The 23,338-nt window shown below is 40.0% G+C and overlaps 1 long non-coding RNA gene across 1 annotated transcript; it reads left to right on the top strand.

The window, feature by feature from the left end:
* Positions 1–4,955: 4,955 nt before the first annotated feature.
* LOC125250041 lies at positions 4,956–6,998 on the top strand. The gene is made up of 3 exons (XR_007180712.1): positions 4,956–5,009; positions 5,373–5,413; positions 6,811–6,998. It is a non-coding gene; the product is annotated as an uncharacterized LOC125250041 (long non-coding RNA).
* The last annotated feature ends 16,340 nt before the right edge of the window (positions 6,999–23,338 follow it).

Raw genomic sequence — 23,338 nt, 5'->3', positions numbered from 1 at the left:
GGCAGTAGGCACATACCTTAACGTCCATACTGCAAAAAAATATAGTGAATATTTCAACTGTTATTGCCCAAGAGAAAAGAAAACTGTGACCTTCTGTGACTCATGGCGGGCACATTTTGTAACGATGGAACAGATCATAGGCTTTTCAGCAAAAATTTATACAAAAAACAGTTTGGATACAATTTGAACAAATTTGGATAACAAATAAAATAAATTACTTTTTTTGCTCTTTCATGCATAAAATGATTCTGGTTATTAATGTAACATGCTAATTGATAAAATAAATGTTATTTTTTATATATTAGGTTATTTATTTGCAGATTTTACATTATTTTCATAAAGTAAAAATATATATATATATATATATATATATATATATATACAATACAGTCCAAAAGTTTGGAACCACTAAGATTTTTAATGTTTTTAAAAGAAGTTTCGTCTGCTCACCAAGGCTACATTTATTTAATTAAAAATACAGTAAAAAACAGTAATATTGTGAAATATTATTACAATTTAAAATAACTGTGTACTATTTAAATATATTTGACAAAGTAATTTATTCCTGTGATGCAAAGCTGAATTTTCAGCATCGTTACTCCAGTCTTCAGTGTCACATGATCCTTCAGAAATCATTCTAATATGCTGATTTGCTGCTCAATAAACATTTATGATTATTTTCAATGTTGAAAACAGTTGTGTACTTTTTTTTCAGGATTCCTTGATGAATAGAAAGTTCAAAAGAACAGCATTTATCTGAAATACAAAGCTTCTGTAGCATTATACACTACCGTTCAAAAGTTTGGGGTCAGTAAGAATTTGTATTTTTATTTTTTTGAAAAGAAATTAAAGAAATTAATACTTTTATTCAGCAAGGATGCATTAAATCAATCAAAAGTGTCAGTAAAGACATTTATAATGTTACAAAAGATTAGATTTCAGATAAACACTGTTCTTTTGAACTTTCTAATCTAATAATCCTGAAAAAAAAATATTGTACACAAATATTTTGTACAATTGTACACATTAAATGTTTCTTGAGCAGCAGATCAGCATATTAGAATGATTTCTGAAGGATCATGTGACACTGAAGACTGGAGTAATGATGCTGAAAATTCAGCTTTGCATCATATTCAAATAGAAAACAGTTATTTTAAATTGTAATAATATTTCACAATATTACTGTTTTTACGGTATTTTTAATTAAATAAATGTAGCCTTGGTGAGCAGACGAAACTTCTTTTAAAAACATTAAAAATCTTAGTGGTTCCAAACTTTTGAACTGTACTGTATATATATATATCTATTTATTTATTATATTTTTTTTTTTTTTTTTTATTTACTGAGTGCTGTAGACAACATGCCAAACCACACTTATCAAGAGCAGGCAGCAGAGAATGTGTAAGAAGCCATTCATACAGGATGTTTTTGTATGCAGAACCAGCTAGACACTGTCATCTATTTTATTTAGCAGGGCCAGGGACAAAATTTCAGGCCACTCATCCAGGCCATCCCATAAACCCGCAACAAATTATAAAATTATGGACAACCCTATTTTTTGTATGGCCATCACATAAAAGGTCTACGGCTGAGGCTGTGCAAAATAATTAAGGATTCACCTTCACTTCTATTTTTCTTTTCATTTTCCCTATCTCTCTGTCTCTCCCTTGTGTGTGTGTGTGTGTGTGTGTGTGTGTGTGTGTGTGTGTGTGTGTGTGTGTGTGTGTGTGTGTGTGTGTGTGTGTGTGTGTGTTTGTGTGTGTGTGTGCGTTTTTGTGACATATCAGGACACAAATTTGTATAATGACATGGGTATGACATAAGGTATTACAAGGAGAGGGTGACTTATGAGGACATTACCCCATGTCCCCATTTTTCAAAAGGCTTTTAAATCATACAGAATGAGTGTGCTTTTTTTTTCTTTTTTTTTTTATCTGGCACTTCTTCACCAGGACGTCTACTGTTATGAACAGAACTGTCTACACTTTGTTGCAAAACAAACATCTCAATGTAATTTGTCTGCACCTGCATCCTAATAATGAACATGTTATTGCATTATTATGACTCATAATTTTGTGTTGTCTGCCCTTGCTCCTCCCTACCTACTTATACTATAAAATATACTATATATTATATTTAAATCGATGTGAATCTGTCTTATAATTACTAATGTAGTTTTACAATAGATAATAATAATGTCCTTTAGCATACAGTATTCGACTGACAATAGTGGTATGCGCACATGAGCCGAATGGTGTTGCCGTCAAGTACCGATTCAAGATTTATGATTTATTTATATATTTGTTATCAAATGCTGAATTCGGAAATTACCACTTTAATACATTTGGGCAGGCAATCATATAAAATAATAATAAATTAAAAATATATATATATATTTTTTTAAAAAGGAGCGGGCCAAAATTCGGGAATTCTCCTGGATGTTGCTTATTAGTAGCTTAATATATTTTCTCCTAAAATATTTAATGTGATGATGTAGAACCCTTGTATCTTAATGACATCGCTATGTATGATAGAGGCAGGATGTATTTAGCTGTGATTAAGATTGATAACACTCGAGGTCTAAATCTGTTAAGCTAAAGCTATGAGGCAATAGCATGTAACATGGTCTGCATGCTTCAGACTACATGATATACCCTACAACTCAATTAAAGTTTCATTAAAATGTTGCCTCACTTTCAAATCACTTCTTTTGCATTGGGGCTATCAGTTTTGTTGTTGATGATTTAGTCATGTGGAGCCGGGGGGAAGGATATGACACCATCAAGCTGAAGGTGGGATTGACTCTGATTGAGATGAATGTGCCAGCTGTATCACAATAGACTATAAATATTTGATGGTTTAATGTGACACTGCATCATGGGTAATTAATGGCTATAGTATTAACATTTAGATGGATTAGGCCTGCATCCCATCCTTGCCTGTTTCCTGCTGCACATCAAAACATCAGTGCTGACAAGCAAAGACATCGCTACAGACACAGCAATGAGATGCTCAGATATTGTAAACTGTCAAGATCCAGGTGCAACAAATCACGTAGACTACAGCTCTCTGCATGCACAGAACTCATAAAGTAACTTATGATGCTCAGAAGCAACATCTGTGTAAGACAGCCAATTTAAGACACATTCAGCACTGCTGAGACACGTCCAAACTAATGAAGATTGCATATGCAATAAATGGAGGTCTTATAAGGTGGTGATAAAGTTTCAACAAAGTAGGTCACATTGTTAAACTGTATCAGGACCATGGACAGCTCTTCTCAGTGTGGATATTCAAGCCTGGAACATTTACATTTATGCATTTGGCAGACACATTTATTCAAAGCGACTTACGGTGCATTCAAGATGTACATTTTGTCAGTTCATGTATCCCCTAGGAATCAAACCCATGACCTTGGTGTTGCTAGTCCAATGCTTAGGTCATTGTGTTATAATGTATTATAATTTTTATGAAAATTAAGAACATATACATATATTATTTTCATAAAAATGAATATATATATTGAAAACATTTAATTTATTATATTTTTAGCTGTAATAAAAAGTCATATTTAATTTCTTAAACAAACGAAAACAAGACTGAGGGAGAGAAGTACATCGTGTTCAATGAATTGCATTATGTGTACCAGAATACTAATTGTTCAGCAAACATATTTCTGAGAAAAAAAAACAAAAAACTTTCATTACAGACAAAACTCCCAAAAAGAAAAAAAAAAAAGTTTTCAAAGTAGTGAGTTGTGAAAATTGTGTGATCTTCTGGGACGTTTAATCAGCGCATGCTATTGTAAACACATTCCAGCATCAGATCACCTCTTATTTAACAAACAAAATTATTATTCTGCTAGTCAACTGATGTTTTAAAAATTGATGGGGGCAATATCGACTCTGGCAAAAAGTGGTGGGGACATGTCCTTTCCGCCCCACCCGTCCCTCCCACAAATTATGCCTATGCCTCCTTGTTTTCATTCACAAAAAAATAAAAAATAAATAAATAAATATGAGGTCTATAGACTATTGGCATTTTAATCTGTGACAACTTATGGTTAATGTGTCTGATGAACTGTGTCTATTTTTTATTTAGCTGTAAGGGAGGAAATATTTAATAGTTTATATATTATATATATGTATAACTTCAGTGATCATTTATGATCATTTAAACATACACTTTTATCCCTGAAATTGTTTTAATTCAAACTACTTAGGTACAATAAACATAAACACAATGCACAATTACTCCATGTTTTTAGTTTGTTGTACGATTTGCATGATATTTTTCATTCTATTGAATTGTTTAAATTGAATGTACTTAGCTTATTTTAGTCTGTTGTCAATGCAACGCAATACAAGGAAGATGTTGATTGGCTCTTTGAACTGACGTCAGACATGGATGCAGCGTGCATTTTCATCAACGTTTGCTGGTGAGTAGGACTTTACATTTTGGTCTGAAACAGCAAATACATTATAAAACATTGATAAATAAGATGTATAACATTTAGCCAGTAAAATTAAATGTAAATTTAGGCTGTGTTTACATGTTAACGTTCGCCATCGTGTCGTATCGATCAGTCGCAACCGCCACTTATATATAGTTCTATGTTACGACAGGATGTGGGATCGTCACATTTAAAATCTAATGCTTAACCTTTTTTGATCAATAATTCTCATTAAACAAATGACCGAAAATGTCATCTGTTGTGTAAAATGATATCTTTTTCGTCTGTTTTGAAATCGGCCATCACTAAAAAAGTCGTTATTTTGGGGGTTTTTTGGCACACCAAAAATATTCTCTTTGCTTTATAATATTAATATTGAACCACTGTACTCACATCAACTGATTTAAATATGTTTTTAGTACCTTTATGGATCTTGAAAGAGGAAATGTCATTGCTCCCTATGAAGGCCTCACCGAGCCATCGGATTTCAACTAAAATATCTTAATTTGTGTTCCGAAGATTAACGAAGGTCTTACGGGTGTGGAACGACATGAGGGTAAGTAATAAATGACAGAATTTTCAATTTTGGGTGAACTAACCCTTTAACCTTTGAGAAGTTTTTACATTTCTTTGTGAGTGAAGTATTAAAATAGCTTAAATTGAAATTCGACTGCCCGCAAGAAATACTAGCCCATGTAGTTGTCTTAAAGAAATGCAACCTCGTGCTCATCAGCGTGGTGTTAGCTCATACATTTTCAGTTAATGTGAGTCTATTGTATCATGACATGCTAAATAAATAAATAGATAGCTAGATAGTACTTTATTTTGGATAGAAATTTTGTAGATAACGGATCAAAATATATAATTTTTTTCTTGTCATCATGTAAAAAGCAATCTAATGTTTTTTGTTACTCTGCAGATTCAAGTTCAAAGCAAGGCTAATCAAGATGATCTGGAAATGTAAGTATTGCATATTTGCTTGTGACAAAAGGGGATACTTGTTAAAACATTACAGACTTAAACATGGGAGCTATGCAAGAAGCCAGCCTTTTCCATGCCTATATCAAGAATGTTTATGTAGTTTTAAGTCTTTCAATAGCCTTAAAATACACTTATCCCGTTTTAATACAAAACAACAATCGGGGGGAAAATTTGAAGCTAAGTTTCACTGTCAACTTTGTGATTTTCTTGAACCCTGTCAGATTACTAAATATATTTTGCCCTCCTTTGGCGTAGACATCTCAAAGACCACCAAAATTTCAATGTCCATTTCAAGGCTGTAGCTTTGAAAGCAGTGTATATTCCACGTTCAGTGCACACAAAATTAAGCATCACCAAGATCAAAATGAGAGAATGTTTAAACCAGAGTTAATAGTAAGAATAGAGAGTAATGAGAATGAAACTGAGGACAGTGTAATTGACACTCAGAAATGAGCTGTGCAGGAGATGCTTCCAGGTGAATTTGGCCAAGATGATTTTAATGCAGAAGCAAGCGAAACACAATTTCAAGATTTAGGAGAACAATTGGAACATAATTTAGCAGCTCTTTTTTTAAAAATGCAAACCATCCTTCACATGCCAGAGAACTCTGTTCAGGAAGTAATTCAACAGCTTTGCCAAATAGTTCAGTTGTCCCTGCCACTTTTGCACAAGAATGTGAAGGCTGTTCTTCAGAAAGACTTTGGAGATGTAGATGAGTCAGTTTTGAAAGAGGTGGTTGAGTCTGTGGCAGAGACAGTGACATATTGTCCAAATCATGTGGAAAAAATGGATGTCTTGCAACTAGTAAAAGGAGAGCATCATATGTAATGTGCAACTTTCCTCTGGTAATGCCTATAGAGTTTGTTGTTGAGAAAGGAAGAAAAACAGTAGCATATGTTCCCCTCTTACAGATGCTACAAAAAAATGTTAAACAAGAAAGATATTTTGGATAAGGCTATGTCAAAACAAGAACATAAAACACATGAATAGGACATGTAATGATTGCTCAAACTTTAGAGAGAATGCACTTCTTAGTTGTAATGAATTCACAATCGCTCTGGGTCTGTACATTGATGATTTCGAAGTGGCTAACCCTTTAGGAACATCTAAAAGAAAACATAAGATGTGTGCACTTTATTGGGTTATTGCAAACTTGCATGGAAAATACAGATCTACACTAAACTCAATTCAGCTTGCTCTTCTGTGAAACACTGAAACAGTTAAAGAGTGTGGTTATGAAAGAGCTCTGCACCCACTTCTTTGTGATTTAGCCACTCTCGAACAGCATGGGGTCTACATTGAGCATCTTGGTCGAAGTGTTAAAGGGACAGTACTCTTTGTGTCAGCAGATAACCTCGGTGCCCATTCTCTTGCAGGATTTTATGAAAGCTTCATTGTGGACAAGTTTTGCAGATTTTGCATGGCATCCAGGATTGGCACACAACACCAAGAGGTAAGATTTGGCACATTTCAACTCAGAGAGAGAGAGATACACACAACAGGCATGTGCAAGAAACATTGCAGGATCCAAATTCAGGTCAAAGACAATGCCCACTCACAGCAAATTTGGAGCATTTTCATGTCATTGGTGGTTATCCCCCAGACATATTACATGATGTCATTGAGGGAATAGTCCCAATGGAGTTGTGTCTTTGCCTCAAAGACCTGATGGCAAAGAAATACATCACCTTAGATGTGTTGAATGAAGTTATCAGATAATTTCCTTATACATTTGCTGACAAAACTGATCAGCCTCAGCTGATTTCAAAGGCCTTCTCAACCAAGGGCACAATTGGGGGAAATGGCCATGAGAATTGGTGTCTAATTAGGCTTCTTACTCTGCTTATTGGCCATAACATTCCTGAGGGTGACAACACATGGGAAATACTTATGCTCCTCAAGGACATTGTTGCATTAGTTGTGGTACCTCAGTTTAATGAAGAGTCTTTATACATCCTTGACTACAAAGTAGCAGAGCATAGGGACCTTCTGCAGTCAACCTTCCCTGACTTTACACTACGACCAAAACACCACTACATTGAACACTACGCTGAACTGATTAGGGTACATGGTCCACTTACTGAAGTCTGAACAATGCGTTTTGAAGGAAAACATAAGTTTTTCAAGTTTATACGTAATGCCCAGAACTTCAAGAACTTCAAGCTGCCCAGAACTGCAGCTAGACTGCAGTTCTTTTTTCAAGCTGGATGTAGAAATGGCTAAAGTTACACCAGTGTTAGTTACCACCTTCCCAGAGAACATTCAAAGAGCACTTGGTCAAAAACTCCCTCAAGCTCAAGCACTTCTTGTTGCACCATCTGTCTGCATTAATGGGACTGATTATAAGACAGACATGATACTTTCAGCTGGATCATGTTCAGGGCTATGTGATTTTAAGCAAATTACTCACATTGTTGCAGTGAATACAGAGGTACTTTTTGTGTGCAAAGTGATGACATCGTGGTATTTTAAGCACCTTCGTTCTTTTGAGCTTTGCTGCCCAGATATGCCATCTTTTTGCATACTTCAGCTTAAACACCTGAATGATATTCTTCCACTTTCAGCCTATAGTGTACATGGTAAACTGATGGTGACATTGAAGCGTTTTATTCTTTGCTAAATGAACTCTCTTTTGTACCTTCCTTCCAGATGGCTTCTAAAGAAACCATGACTTTGCAAGTTATTCTTACGGAAGCTGATATCAGAAAAGTAAAGCTGACATCAAAGCCAGGCTCAGTTGAAGAATTAATTAGTTGTTTAAAAAACACTCTGAGACTGGACTACAATTTTACTTTACAGTTTCAAAATCCTGAGTTTGATAACGAACTTTGCAATCTGATCGTTTTGTCAGAGCTCCCTCAGAAGCCAACTGTGAAAATCATTCCAGAGATTGAATTGGTGCCACTCTCTTCAGGTGAAATGGAGACATCAAGTGATATGTTGAGTGATGCTCCAAGTACTTCAGAAACAGTATTGACCTTGGAATTACCCCAGGAAAAGAAAGCCATGGCCTGATATCTTTTTGACTCCAAAATTCTCTGTCGATGATGAATTTAGGCTGTGTCAAGCAAATTTAATCTACTTGAAAGATGGAATGCATCTAAAATTGCCAAAGGAACTGAAACCATATATTCCTTCAAAGCATACCCAACTACAAAGGATCTACGAGCTGTTGCAAAGGCACTGGTCAATACTCACCCCTGCCTTCAAGAACCAGGATCACCTTCTGGATACTGTGGATGGAAAAATAGTTTGAAAGACAAAATGGGAAATTACCGAACCAAAATGAGGAGCCTTGGACACACAGACGTCATGGTTAATGCTGTGAAAAGAGGAAGATACTCTACGAGCAGTGATCCACCTGACAAGAACATTAAGAAGCCAAGGAAAGGGGAGGTCAACTACTTACCTGACCTCCCAGATGGGCAGGATGCTTCCAGTCTTGAAATGCTCAGACAGCAATTGGTGGATGAAATGAAGAGAAAAAACCCTGATGCCATCTTTATTAATCAGAAGATGGACATGACTCTGTCCTTGAGGAGAAAGGATGTTGTGATCAACAAGCTTCCTGTAAGCCAAATACTTCAACGTTGGCTAGCAATTTTAGAGAAAGTCAGTTAAAGGGAAATGCCTATGTTTGCAACATTTGTACTGAAATGAGTATTGATAAACATGATGGATAGATATTAATTTGACATTTGTTCATTTTTGACAGTTCTCGTAACAAATGCTTTTTTCCTTTACTATTTCAGGTGTATCAAGAATTCAACCGGGTGGTTGGGAAGAACCTTAAGCAAGAATTTTATAGGTCTCTTGATCGTCACTGTCCACAACTGATTCAGATCTTCAGGTCAAAGAGAGGTCTCGTTGGGCAGATTTTGAGTGATCTTCTGCAAAAAGCCAAGGTTTGTACATTTAAGTTGATGCCATTGTTTGCTTAATTTTAAAATGCAGTCTGATATGATTATTTTTAAAAGGGTTAGTTCACCCAAAAATGAAAATTCTGTCATTAATTAATCACCTTCATGCCGTTCCACACCTGCAAGACCTTTGTTCATCTTCAGATCACAAATTAAGATAGAAAGTTCAATCAACCTGTAAGGGCTTACAGTGTAAAAACTTAATTTTGTTATACGGAAAATAATAACTAAATGATAAGAAATTATAAGAACTCCTTTTGTTTTCCATGGGGGAAAAGTAAAATGAGTTTTGAGCAATTTGAGGGTGTGCAGATGATGACCTACCCACCCTGAATTTTCAGTTCAAAGTGTGATTTAAATAGACGAACCAAATTTACACTTAAGAATTTGATGTTTGCCAAAGCGTTTTAGACAAACATTATCAAACATTATTATTGAATTATTAAAGTGCCCCAATTATGCTATTTTAAAGGTTCCTAATTGTCCTAATGGTCTCCTACAATAGATTTACATGCACTAAAGGTCAAAAAACACTTTTTCTCATAGTATTCATTGCATGTCACCTAATTTCTCAAAGAGTCTGAAAATGGTTCATTCAAATGTCTCTCTAATCCCCTTGTTCCTAAGAGCCATTCGGAGAAAAATCTGCTCGTCGACACGACAGCCATCGGCATAGATCCTCAGCAAAGACCACAAGAACCAGACAAGTCCACTGCATAGACACCTATGATCAGCTTCGTCTCCATTCCAGCGTGATGAATCCAATCTTCAAGCAGAAGGAACCAGATTAAATATTTTGAATGTTACCGATCCACAATCTGACTTATGATGCAGTCTGAATCATAATTACACCATGTTCGTCCGTTGGCCAGAGGAGAATTTCCCTCCGACTGAGCTTGGTTACTCCCAAGGTTTTTTTTTCCCCATTTCTGTCACCTGATTGAGTTTGGGTTCCTTGCCACTGTCGCCTCTGGCTTGCTTAGTTGGGGACACTTAATATTCAGCAATATTACTGATTTGACTGCACTGACACTTTTGGATGCGAACTCAACTTTGCTGGATGATGACATCACTATTTTCTCCAGAGCAACTGAATTGAACTCATTTCATAATTGATGTACAGTTATTGAATCAAAATGAATCAACACAGAATTCAACTGAATAATGACTTTCACTATTGTCTTTTTTGAGCAGAGTTGAAATTTGCTTGCATTTTTCTGTTTATCACTGTAAAGCTGCTTTGAAACAATCTGTTTTGTATAAAGCATATAAATGAAGCTGACTTTTGACGTGCATGCAAAGTCGATTTGCAGCACTGAATACAGTGTCGTCTCGACATGTCGACAACACAAACCAAACTCCTACAGGCCTCATCTACAAATACAGTGATTGATAGCGGGTCAAAGTAGATATTGTTCACGGGCAGCCATTGAAGACTATAGGCTGGCATTATGCAAATTTGTTACATTGTTATGTATGTAACAGGAAGTGAGATTGGAATTGCTGACGACTTGTTTCGGCAGTTCAGAATCGATTCTTTCTTATAGGAGACGATAACGTTATTTGTCAAGCACTTTGATATTTAAAAACAGCAGCTATATTACACACTGCATGAAAGGTAATATTCAAAAAAGCATAATTGGGGCACTTTAAAGGGGGGAAAACTTATTTTAGAAGTTGCATTCAAAATGCACTTGACTTCACAGTTTGAATGGACATGACGCTTTTGCACTGATGGCATTATCTGCTCAAACCAGATTTTGTGTCATTGCAAAAGCAAGTAGAACAACTTTGCTTTTTCTAACCTTCAGTGAATTTATGTTTTGTGGTCTTGAAAGGACACCAAAGGGAGATAACAGCATGTGTTGACCCTGATATGTGCCAGCCCCAGCTTTTCCCTGACCCTTCACATTGAGCCTCAGACAAGCAGTGCCACAGACTTCAAGAACATCCTCTGCTCTTCAACGTATCCTCCGGCCGCACGCTGTCATCAATGTATATCCAGCAAATTCATCTGAACTATTCTCCAGTGCAACAAGCGCCCATTCTTCATCCCTTCACACTTCCACTGTACCATTAATTGGCAGAAGAAGACATCTTTAGAGAAGTGTGAGTGATGGAAACAGCATGCATAATTCAGAGGGATAGAAGGAAACGAGAGGAAAAAAGCGAGTTAGTGGTGAACAGCAGTGTGTTGTCTGTATCAGAGCAGCACTTGGTGTTTCAAAGATTTGCAACTGCAGTGCAGAGACATGACATAATGAGTTTGGTGAGAATACTGCCCCTGGGGCAGGATTAGGGTGCAGGAGATGACGGAGCTGCCAGTGTGCTGTCAGATGAGGGAGGAGGTACACATGTATGTCTTTTTGCAGTGCCATGTTTGATAGTGTGTTACCCAGAGTGCTGCGGAACAACGGTCCAAGAGAAAAAAAAGGATATCCATGTGTTAAGGGGGTTTTGTATCTCAACAGGATGAGGAAATGGTGCCCTGCCTTTGTTTGAACTCGGTGTCTTATAGTGATAAAACGTTATATTGGAATCAAGTACTGCAGTAAAAACTTACTTTCTGAATTGAAAGCAAGATACTTCAATATTTTCTGCATTTTGATGTTGAAAGCTAATGCAATATGCTTACTGAGGATTAAATACTGACAAGAAATATAAACGTTTTGCAAAATGTAATATTTTATATTTTAATTTTTTTTTTTTTTTTTAATATTTTTGTAAAGAATTATTTTTTTTTTTCATAATGTATGAATTTCCATTTAAATTCAAAATGAATAAGCCTCGGGCTTAAGGAAGTGCAACCTTACTCCTGATTTCCCTCAACATGGAGACAGGAGAAGTGTCAGTCTATAAATGGGAAAACAAAGTAACTTGCATTACTTTTTTGAAAAAGTAACTCAGATATTTTGTTGTAAATCTAAAAGTAATGCGTTACTTTACTAGTTACTTGAAAAAAGTAATCTGATTACGTAACTCATGTTATTTGTAATGTGTTACCCCCAACACTGGTTATTTCAAACATTATAGCTTATCAGATTGGCATTTCTACGGTGGCCGAGAGAGCTCAATGCGCTGCAACTGAAGAAAACACATGCAAATAGAAAAAACACCACCAAATAAAGAAAACATCTTCATCAACGCATGCGCTGCAAAAGTTCACAACACAAGCAAATACAGAAATGTGCTGCAAAAGTTCACAACACATGCAAATACAAAAACACGCTGCAAATAGCACATACCAGGCCTGCCGATCTCAAGCCAGGCTACTTTTAGAATTAAATTAATATTTGAATTTGCCCCGCAATAATTTATAGCACATCACGCATAAACAACGCTCTGTAATAAGATTAGCTAACTCCTCATTACTCTTCAGTGGTGTGCACCTGAAAGGTGAGTTTTTTTGTTTGTCTTAACATTCTGATCATATGTGCATTATGAGCAGGCCTATTTGCAACACATTTCTGCATTTGCATGTGTTGTTGTGAACATTTGCAGTGCATGTGTTGTCAAACTGATGATGTTTTCTTTATTTGCTGATGTTTTTTCTATTTGCATGTGTTTTCTTCATTTGCAGCACGTTGAGCTCTCTCAGCCACCGTACGTTTCATTATAAAATGGTTTCCTCCCTCCCATTTTATTTGTTTGTTTTTTTGTTTTTTTTGTAGAATATGCATGTAGTTATTGCTGTACTCACCAATTATGTGTATTGGTGTACTAGCTTTTCTGCAGCTCTGTTTGGACTGGAGATTAAGTTTTTAAAATTATACAGTAGAATGTTTTCATAGTGCATCAAACTTTTTTATATCAAAAGATAAATAACATTTTTATTCCACATGATATGACCCCTTTTTCAGAAATGTGTGGTAAAACCTAGTACTTTCTTACTGGTCGATTGTTTATGCTGAAACTTAATTTTTAAAAATGATTCTATTTCTTTATTCCACAACTGTTCCTGGTTTTGTGTTCAATTAGTATGTAATTGTTTGTTTTTCCCCCATGCAACTTGAATTTGTGAAGTTGCACTATGCAAATGGAAATACTTCAGTCTCTGTCTCATCATGTTACATGATTTTCTACAGACCATGACAACTACATGACATTTTCTAATATCTTACTATTTTACTTTTCTGATATTTTCTAATGCTTAATAACATTTGTATTAACTAAATGGCAGTTTTTTATTATTATTATTATTATTATTATACGAAGATGTTGGTTTAAAAAGTAGGCCTACAAATTGGTCATACAGCAGGTCATTCTGTTACGGCTAAGGGAAATATTATTTCATGCCTCAGTGTTACATTATAAATATTTATTGTCTGTGTTTGATTGGTGCGGCCTTTCAGTAAACAGCATTCGCAGCAGGGAATCTAGGGGTTTAGAGATGAATTTTGAGGTAAGTGCAGTCAAATATGCGGTCTCTTGAGAGAATAATTGTGTCCCTGCAGTGAACAAAATTGACGATGAAATCCACCAGATAGAGCTGAATTAATTCCTACTGAGTTTACTCCCCCTGTTTACCTCAATTTGGTATTTCACAGTTTCATTTTTGTTCAATTATCATATCATTCGCCACACCTTGGCATGCTAATGCTAGTAGATTTCTACTGATGGAGGTAAATAGCTGACTGTAGCGTCTCTTTTTTGTTATTATGAGCCTCACCATCTATATTAACCCCAGACACATTAAAATCATTGCCACTGCTGCTTTAACATCTGTCAGGAGCAGATTAAATTTGCTCACTCTCTCATTTATCTCTTATTTTATATTCCTTCTGTCTGCACTACAGAACTCTGTTTTAGCCTCTTGCATGGACATTATTCAGACATTATTATGATCTCATCTCTTTTCGGTCTCTCTCTGATTCATTGTGGCCTCTGTTATGCTTTTGTTCTTTTGACAAGCACAAAGAATTTGAAACACAGCTATCACCAGTGTAAATGGAGCGAGACTGGCGCAGCATATATTTTTAAAACAACCAAAGCGAACAGAATATGAGCAATATGAACAAAACGTTTTGTTAAACATCTGAAAAACACAAAATCACCTCCTGACTTAAACATTACTGTTGATAAAATTACTGCCTGCAAAAATGAATAATGTTTGTGGGTTGTGGGAAGGGAGTCACTACAGCTGTTTCAGCTCAAATGCAAACATTTAGATGGGTGAAACTATAGACAAAACACAGTTTGTCTAACATATTATTGGGTTATATTAGAATAAAGGAATTTTTGGGGGCAAATTCGTATTTAATTTGTCTATAATATGATTATTTTGGAACCCCCAAATGTAGTGGTGGTCAGTCACAGAGGATACAACGAAGTCTAAGCCTCCTCAAAAATCTATCCAAATGAACATTGGATTAAAGCTAATGAAGATAATTTTTTTCAATTCATTTACCTGTTAGTGTGCATGACTCACTTGCATGAAAGTTATTCTTTTCACTATACCAAAGACTATAGAATATCACAAGACGTGTCACTCGTATTGTTTTGAATGGGAGAAAGTGAAACGTGCAATATGGCTGTTACAACAGAGACACCGGAAGCAGAGATAAAAGCAGTTTGGATGTTTGATGTAATCAGCAGAGCAACAGGTTAGTGAAATGGTGGTTATGATGATCTTGAAGATGAATGAGAGGTAATACTGTCCTTTTCTTTGTGCTGCAGGAGATGGTGGAAGGAGATGCTGGAGCTGGCAGACTGGAACACTCACACACACAGGCAGGTAGGATCACGAGGAGAACAGGAGACGATGGAGACGAAGGAGATGATGAAGACAGGTAAGTATCACTTTGGGAGTCCTTGAGGTAAGCATACAACAGGTTGTACAACGAACGAGACCGGACAATGTGTGTGTGTGAGTGTGGGGTTTAAATAGCGTGGTTGATGACTGTGATGATGAGCTTCAGGTGGCGGTGATCAGTATTCCGGTGATTGAGTGCGTGAGTAAGGGAGTGAGGTGGAACCTGACGTGTCTGTGACAGTACCCCCCCTCCCACGGCCCGCTCCTGAGGGCTGAGGACCACGACGTCGTGGTGGTCATCCTCGAGGTCGTGGGGCAGGTCTGTCTGGGTGGTTGGTGTGGAAAGTCTGTAACAGAGTAGGATCAAGGATATCATTCTTGGGGACCCATGAGCGTTCTTCGGGGCCATAGCCTTCCCAATCCACCAGATATTCTAAGAGACCACCACGGCGCCGGGAGTCCAGGATCTCTCGCACCACGTAGGCAGTTCCATCGTCCAGGATGAGTGGAAGGGGAGGCTCGACGGCTGCCACGTCAGGTTCTGTGGAAGGAAGAACAGAAGGGTGGTGAGGTTTTAACAGTGACACATGGAAGGTGGGATGAATTCTTTTGTACTGTGCAGGAAGTTGTAACCGGTAGGTGACGGGGTTGATCTGTCGAAGGATGGTGAACGGGCCAATGAAGCGGGGACTCAGCTTCTTGCAGGGCAGGCGCATCCTGATGTCTCTGGTGGACAGCCAGACCTTCTGCCCCGGTTGGTAGGTTGGAGCGTGGGAGCGCCGAAGGTCGGCTGTCATCTTGCGCCTGCGCAGGGCTCTCTGCAGCTGGTGGTGAGCTGAGTCCCATACCCTCTCGCTCTCCCGGAACCAGTAGTCGACTGCTGGAACGTTGGAGGGTTCCCCGTCCCAGGGGAACAGTGGGGGTTGGAAGCCGAGTACGCATTGGAAAGGTGTTAATCCAGTTGTGGCTTGACGGAGGGAGTTCTGGGCGTACTCGGCCCAACCCAGGTACTGGTTCCAGGAGTCCTGGTGGCCGTGACAGAAGGTACGCAGGAAGCGGCCGATCTCCTGGATCTTCCGTTCCGTCTGCCCGTTCGACTGAGGATGGTATCCAGACGATAGGCTGACGGTCACACCCAGGAGGGAGAAGAACGCCTTCCAGACTCGAGAGACAAATTGAGGTCCTCTGTCAGAGACTATGTCCTCGGGGATTCCATAATGACGGAAGACATGGTTGAACATTAATTCAGCTGTGGCCATGGCAGTAGGTAGACCTTCCAGGGGGATCAGACGGCAGGCTTTGGAGAAACGGTCTACGACGACCAGAATACAGGTGTGACCATCAGACTCGGGGAGATCGGTGACGAAGTCCACTCCCAGGTGTGACCAGGGTCTCTCAGGAACGGGCAGAGGATTGAGCTTGCCGGTTGGAAGATGGCGTGGGCTCTTGGAGATGGCGCTCTCCCTGCAGCCCTGCACGTACCTTCTGACGTCGCTGGCCATGTTTGGCCACCAGAAGCGCTGTTTGAGCAGCGAGAGGGTCTCATTGACCCCCGGGTGACCAGTGCCAAGTGATGAGTGAACGGAGTGCAGAAGTGGAGTGCGTCGTGTCCTGGTGATGTAACGCAAGCCCTGGGGACAACCCGGCGGAGTGCGTGAGGAGGCATTGGAGGAGGGTAAGGTCTCTTCCGACCACTCGATGGGGCTCATGAAGATTGACTCAGGCAGGATAGTTTCGGGATCATCATTCTTTTCCTCGGGAGCGTGGAGACGTGAGAGAGCATCGGCTTTGAGATTCTTGGAACCAGGGCGGTATGAAATGGAGAAGTTAAATCTTGAAAAGAACATTGCCCACCGGGCTTGGCGAGGGTTGAGTCGTTTGGCAGCTTTCAGATACTCAAGGTTTTTATGGTCAGTTAGGACTTGGAATGGGTGGTTTGCTCCCTCCAACCAATGCCTCCACTCCTCAAGGGCGAGCTTGACAGCCAGGAGTTCACGGTCCCCGATATCATAATTCACCTCCGCCGGGTTGAGCTTGCAGGAGAAGAAGGCGCATGGATGGAGTCTACTTGGATTCCCCTGCTGCTGTGAAAGGACCGCTCCCACTCCGGTGGTGGAGGCGTCCACCTCCACAACGAATGGCAGGTCCGGATTGGGGTGGACGAGGAGGGGAGCGGTGGTGAAGGCTTTCTTGAGAGTTTCAAAGGCTTCTGTGGCAGGCTGGGACCAGGACAGAGACTTGGGCTGCTTACGGAGGAGGTTGGTGAGTGGACTGACGATGGTGCTGTAATTCTTGATGAACCGACGGTAGAAATTGGAAAAGCCGAGGAAGCGTTGGAGTTCTTTTATGGTACTTGGAGTTGGCCAGTTCTGGATGGCAGAAACCTTCCCCTCGTCCATCCGGATGCCACTGTGGTCAATCACATATCCCAGGAAGTGGACAGAGGGCTGGTGGAACGAGCACTTCTCTGCTTTTAGGAAGAGATGGAATTGCCGTAAGTGCTTGAGGACCTCCGCAACGTGGTGGCGATGTTCGGCCAAGCTCCGGGAGTAAATGAGGATGTCATCAATATACACCAGCACGAACTTGTGGAGAAACTCCCGGAGCACCTCATGGATGAAATCCTGGAATACGGAGGGGGCGTTGACCAGGCCATACGGCATAACCAGATATTCATAGTGGCCGGTGGGCGTGACGAAGGCGGTCTTCCACTCGTCCCTCTCGCGTATCCGGATGAGGTTATACGCGCTGCGGAGGTCCAGCTTGGTGAACACAGTGGCACTGCGGATATGTTCCAGGGCCGCTGGGACGAGGGGAAGTGGATACCGGAATTTCACAGTTATCTTGTTTAATGAGCGGTAATCGATGCAAGGCCGCAAGCCTCCGTCCTTCTTGGCCACGAAGAAGAAGCTTGAAGCAGCAGGGGAAGTAGACGGGCGGATGTATCCTTGGTTAAGGGCCTCTTTGATGTATTCCTCCATGGCCTTCTCCTCCGGTACTGATAGGGGGTAGATGCGTCCCCTAGGCACTGGCTCACCCGGTAACAGATCGATGGCACAGTCCCATGGCCGGTGTGGAGGAAGCTTGGAGGCGCGTTGCGGGCAGAAGACGTCACTGAAGGGGGCGTAGTCGGGTGGAACATCGACGGAGCGCTTTTCCACAGGACTTTCGATGGAGGTAGCATTGATGGAGAGATTCTTGGAGAGAGGAGATCTTGGAACAGGAAGTTCTGGGAAACAGCTGGTGAAGCAGTGGTCGCCCCACTTCAGGACTTCGCCCGTGCGCCAGGAGATGGTAGGATTGTGGAGTTCCAACCACGGGCGCCCTAGAACCACGTCAGCGGTGGACTCCTCCAGAACCAGCAGATGGATGTACTCGGTATGGAAGATACCCACTTGCAGTTGAAGGGGTCCAGTAACACGCCGAATCATCTTACGGCTCAGGGGTTTGCCCGTGATGGAGTGGACCTGGTAGTTAGTCAGAGAAGGTGAGGTCTTGAGCCCGAGGTGTCGACAGAGGGCGCCGGAGATGAAGTTTCCTGCTGACCCTGAATCGAGGAGCGCCACCACTGGAACGGAAGCATTAGCAGCAGTAAGGTTTACTATAGTAGTGAGTGGTTTCATTTTTTGGATAGAGGGAATGATAGCACTCACCACAGGCTGAGGAGGATGGGTTGGGCATGTGGAGATGACATGCCCAGGAGATCCACAATATAAGCAAAGATTCAGGGTCAGCCTTCTCTGTCTTTCTGCTGGAGACAAACGGGAGTTATCCACTTGCATGGGTTCGGTGGCTGGTTCTGGGGAGCTGACGGGTTCGGACCGACGGAGGAGAGTGGTGGTCAGTGGCTGGCCCTGGTGCTCAAGGAGACACGACTGCATACGAGAACCCACGCGGATGGCGAGTTGGATGAATCGTTCGAGTCCTATGGAGTCCTCGTATGCAGCGAGATGCAACCGCACATTAGGCTCCAAACCCTGTCGAAAGGTGGTGATGAGGGCTTGTTCATTCCATCCGCTGGTTGCGGCGAGCGTTCTGAACTGCAAGGCATAATCGTTAACAGTCTTGTTTCCTTGTTTTAAATTATACAATTTCTCACCAGTTGAAGAATCAGCCAAGGGTTTTCCGAAGACTTCTCTGAAGTGGGAGACGAACGCAGCATAGGATTTAACGACTGAGCTTTTTTGAGTCCAGAGGGAATCCGCCCATTGAAGGGCCTTACCTTGCAGTTGGGAAATTATGAACGCTATTTTCGCCGTGTCGGTGGGGTAGAGGTGCGGCTGCATCTCCAGGACCAACTCACACTGAAGGAGGAATCCGCTGCAGTCCTCCGCCGATCCTGAATAGGGCGCCGGTTTGGCCATGGGACTGGCGGTGAACACAGGCGAAGCAGCGGTGACGGTGGATGCGGAAACAGCAGCGGCGGTGGGTGCTGGTGATGGTGACGGTGGTTGAGGAGTGAGTGCTCGGCGCAATGCGTCCACGAGCTCTTGAAACGGGTCATTGTAGCTCATGCTGATGGATAGCTGTTGTGGTCCGGTCTTCTGTTACAACAGAGACACCGGAAGCAGAGATAAAAGCAGTTTGGATGTTTATTGATGTAATCAGCAGAGCAACAGGTTAGTGAAATGGTGGTTATGATGATCTTGAAGATGAATGAGAGGTAATACTGTCCTTTTCTTTGTGCTGCAGGAGATGGTGGAAGGAGACGCTGGAGCTGGCAGACTGGAACACTCACACACACAGGCAGGTAGGAACACGAGGAGAACAGGAGACGATGGAGACGAAGGAGATGATGAAGACAGGTAAGTATCACTTTGGGAGTCCTTGAGGTAAGCATACAACAGGTTGTACAACGAACGAGACCGGACAATGTGTGTGTGTGAGTGTGGGGTTTAAATAGCGTGGTTGATGACTGTGATGATGAGCTTCAGGTGGCGGTGATCAGTATTCCGGTGATTGAGTGCGTGGGTAAGGGAGTGAGGTGGAACCTGACGTGTCTGTGACAATGGCTGAATAAGTGCCGCCTTTTAAATAAGAGCCAATCGCCGACTGGTAAAGTCATCGCGTCACTGCAGCGGCCGTTAGAATCACCAGTTTCTATAGAAACAGCCAGAGGCGCGCCTCAGAAATGAGGCACAGGAGACGCGCATTTACGTCTGCGCAGCTCCAACATCAGCTTGATCCAGCAAAAAAAAAAAAGTTTTTTTGTCATTATTCAGCGTTTGGAAAAAAAATTATGAGACAGTTGTTGTTAGATTTAATTTGTTTAAATTACAAATATGAAATTTAATCGAAAGCTTGGCAAACAGCTTTGGAGAATTTGATGTTTCCCCATTCAAAGAGCTGCATGATGCCCAGGATGCCCGAGAGGCGTTTCAAAGATGGCCGCCGAGTGAAATGACTTGTCTTAAAGGGACTTTGACTATACTTACCAATCAAAATGGATATTCAAATATGGCAGCGTCGTTTGCTTTGCTTTCGTCCAAAATGTGGTTTAAAAAGGCATGAGGGAGGCGAAATGTAATTTCATGCCTTACGCAAATATAGCCAATCTTTAGCAGAAAGAACCATTCAAGCCAATCAGCTTTCAGCGTCTCATAATTCGTCATCAGACAAGCTTAGAAACAACAGGCGCTCAAACCGGTGCGCAACGTTTTGCTACGTTTTCCGGGTTAAACAACATGTTTCCTGGAAACGGTGTGCAACGGGTTTGAGATATGTTTTCTCTTGTTTGGTGGGTGTGTCAGAAATGTCAGCCCAATCAGCGGCAAGATGTATATAAACCACGCGGTATTAAAGAGACAGCTCGCACAATGGGTATTAATGTAACATAAAAATACTATACTTATATATTTTGCTGTTGTATTGTGAAGTGACACTCATAAACTTTTCTATACTCCTCAGATTATATAATGGTAAATATTACAATATCATAGCACAACAACAGTGATCAGCAATAATGATAAGCCTAATACTCACAATAAAAATAATATAGATCAACACAGTCTCAGAGGTAAGAAGTAGATTATCTTTCACCTGAAATATTTGTCTTTTCATGCTGAAATGCAAGTCAAATGTTGTACCTCAGTATTTATAAGTTTCCACACAAATCCCTTCACTCGATTGGGATGTTCTCTTTTATTCTGGACGGCAAGGGCAGTGACTGTAACATCGAGTGTATTTTGTAATATTAAACACGGATTTATACCGAATTCATCAGGCTCCAAAAATTCTTCAAAAAGAACACAAAGAATGGCCTTCTCAGCTGCCATAGTGTCAACACTTGCGTCATCAGAACAGGATGTTCAATGCACCACCGTTTCCGTTTAAAAAATGTTTTGCAACATTTTGTCAGGGATGAATGCAGCTCAGGTAAAGGGAAACGTTCTAACTTTGTCAAAATACAGATGAAATGCTAATTATTTAAGGGCTCCCAAACAAGTGAAAGTGAATGATAGGAATAAAGGAGTGGAGGATGGAGTTTTTCCTTCGCATATGTGAGTAGATAATACTGTAAATGGAACTGTGCTCTCCATTTATTTATAAATGTTTGTAATGGTCATCATAGTCTGTCTGTATGATGCTGCGATAAATTTGTTCCATTGATATTGAAAGAGAGAGATTATTACGTGTTATTAATTATCATTATCAAGACTTTTTTAAAGGTGCCCTAGAACCCTTTTTCACAAGATGTAATATACATCTAAGGTGTCCCCTGAATGTGTCTGTGAAATTTCAGCTCAAAATACCCCATAGATGTTTTATTATTCAATATTTTAACTTCCTATTTTGGGGCATCATTAAAAATGCGCCGATTCTGTGCGTGTCCTCTTTAAATGCTCACGCTCCCCGCCCCCGAGCTCACAACTCTATAATACATTGCATAAACAAAGTTCACACAACTAATATAACCCTCAAAATGGATCTTTACAAAGTGTTCCTGATGCAGCATATCAGATCATGTAAGTATAGTATTTATTTGGATGTTTACATTTGATTCTGAATGAGTTTGATAGTGCTCTGTGGCTAAAGCTAACATTACACACTGTTGGAGAGATTTATAAAGAATGAAGTTGTGTTTTTGAATGATACAGACTGCAAGCGTTTAATAATGAAAATAACGACATGGCTCTGGCTCCGTGAACACAGTAAGAAACGATGGTAACTTTAACCACATTTAACAGTACATTAGCAACATGCTAACGAAACATTTAGAAAGACAATTTACAAATATCAGTAAAAATATCATGATATCATGGATCATATCAGTTATTATTGCTCCATCTGCCATTTTTCGCTATTGTCCTTGCTTGCTTAAAGTCTGTTGATTCGGCTGTGCTGCTCCAGATGTTAATACTGGCTTGTCTAATGCCTTGAACATGGGCTGGCATATGCAAAAGTTGGGGGCGTACATATTAATGATCCAGACTGTTGCATCACAGTTGGTGTTATGTTAAGATTCGCCTGTTCTTCAGAGGTCTTTTGCAAAAATCTAATTTACATAAGAAGGAGGAAACAATGGTGTTTGAGACTCACTGTATGTCATTTCCATGTACAAAATTCTAATTACTATGCCGAGGTAAATTCAATTTTCAATTCTAGGGCACCTTTAAGAACCTGTTTAGAAATTGCATTTAAGTAACATTTGATCAAATAATGCAGTCACTTGTGCTGTGGCCTTATTATTATTTTTTTATTGGTATAAAGACTAATAGTATATGAAAAGCTTTAGGTTTGGCACATGTAATTTGTTTTTGTCTAACATTCAAACAGTTGCATTAGGGATTAGATTTGCATGTTGTTTTTCCTCTTTTCTTCATAATCTTATCCAATTCAACATCTGTTTTGGTTTCTGTTATATCTTATTATATATCACAAGTTCCAGAAAAGAACTAAATGGCTTAAACTTTCACTCAGTGTTCTCTGCTGGAGAAAGAGATGGTCACCTTTGATTTCACTGAACTGTAAACACTGTAACCGCTGTCAGTCATAATGATCATGGAGCTAGTGGCCACAGCTGGCAGACAGGTTTTAATCTCCATGTAGCAATCGAGTCCCAAAATGTTCACCTGACACACACCTCAGAACCATGATTGAATGATGAGTCCTTGTGACAAGCTTGTTAGATGCTAAGCAAAAGGTCTTTCAGAACCCATGTCATGTCTTAAGTATAGAATGTTTTACCACATTGTATCAGGTGTTACTTTATCAAAACTATAGAGCCTGCCC

This window comes from Megalobrama amblycephala, linkage group LG17 (assembly GCF_018812025.1).
Source record: "Megalobrama amblycephala isolate DHTTF-2021 linkage group LG17, ASM1881202v1, whole genome shotgun sequence".
In the NCBI taxonomy this organism is placed as follows: Eukaryota; Metazoa; Chordata; class Actinopteri; order Cypriniformes; family Xenocyprididae; genus Megalobrama; species Megalobrama amblycephala.
This window is presented reverse-complemented; position numbering and strand designations above follow the sequence as displayed.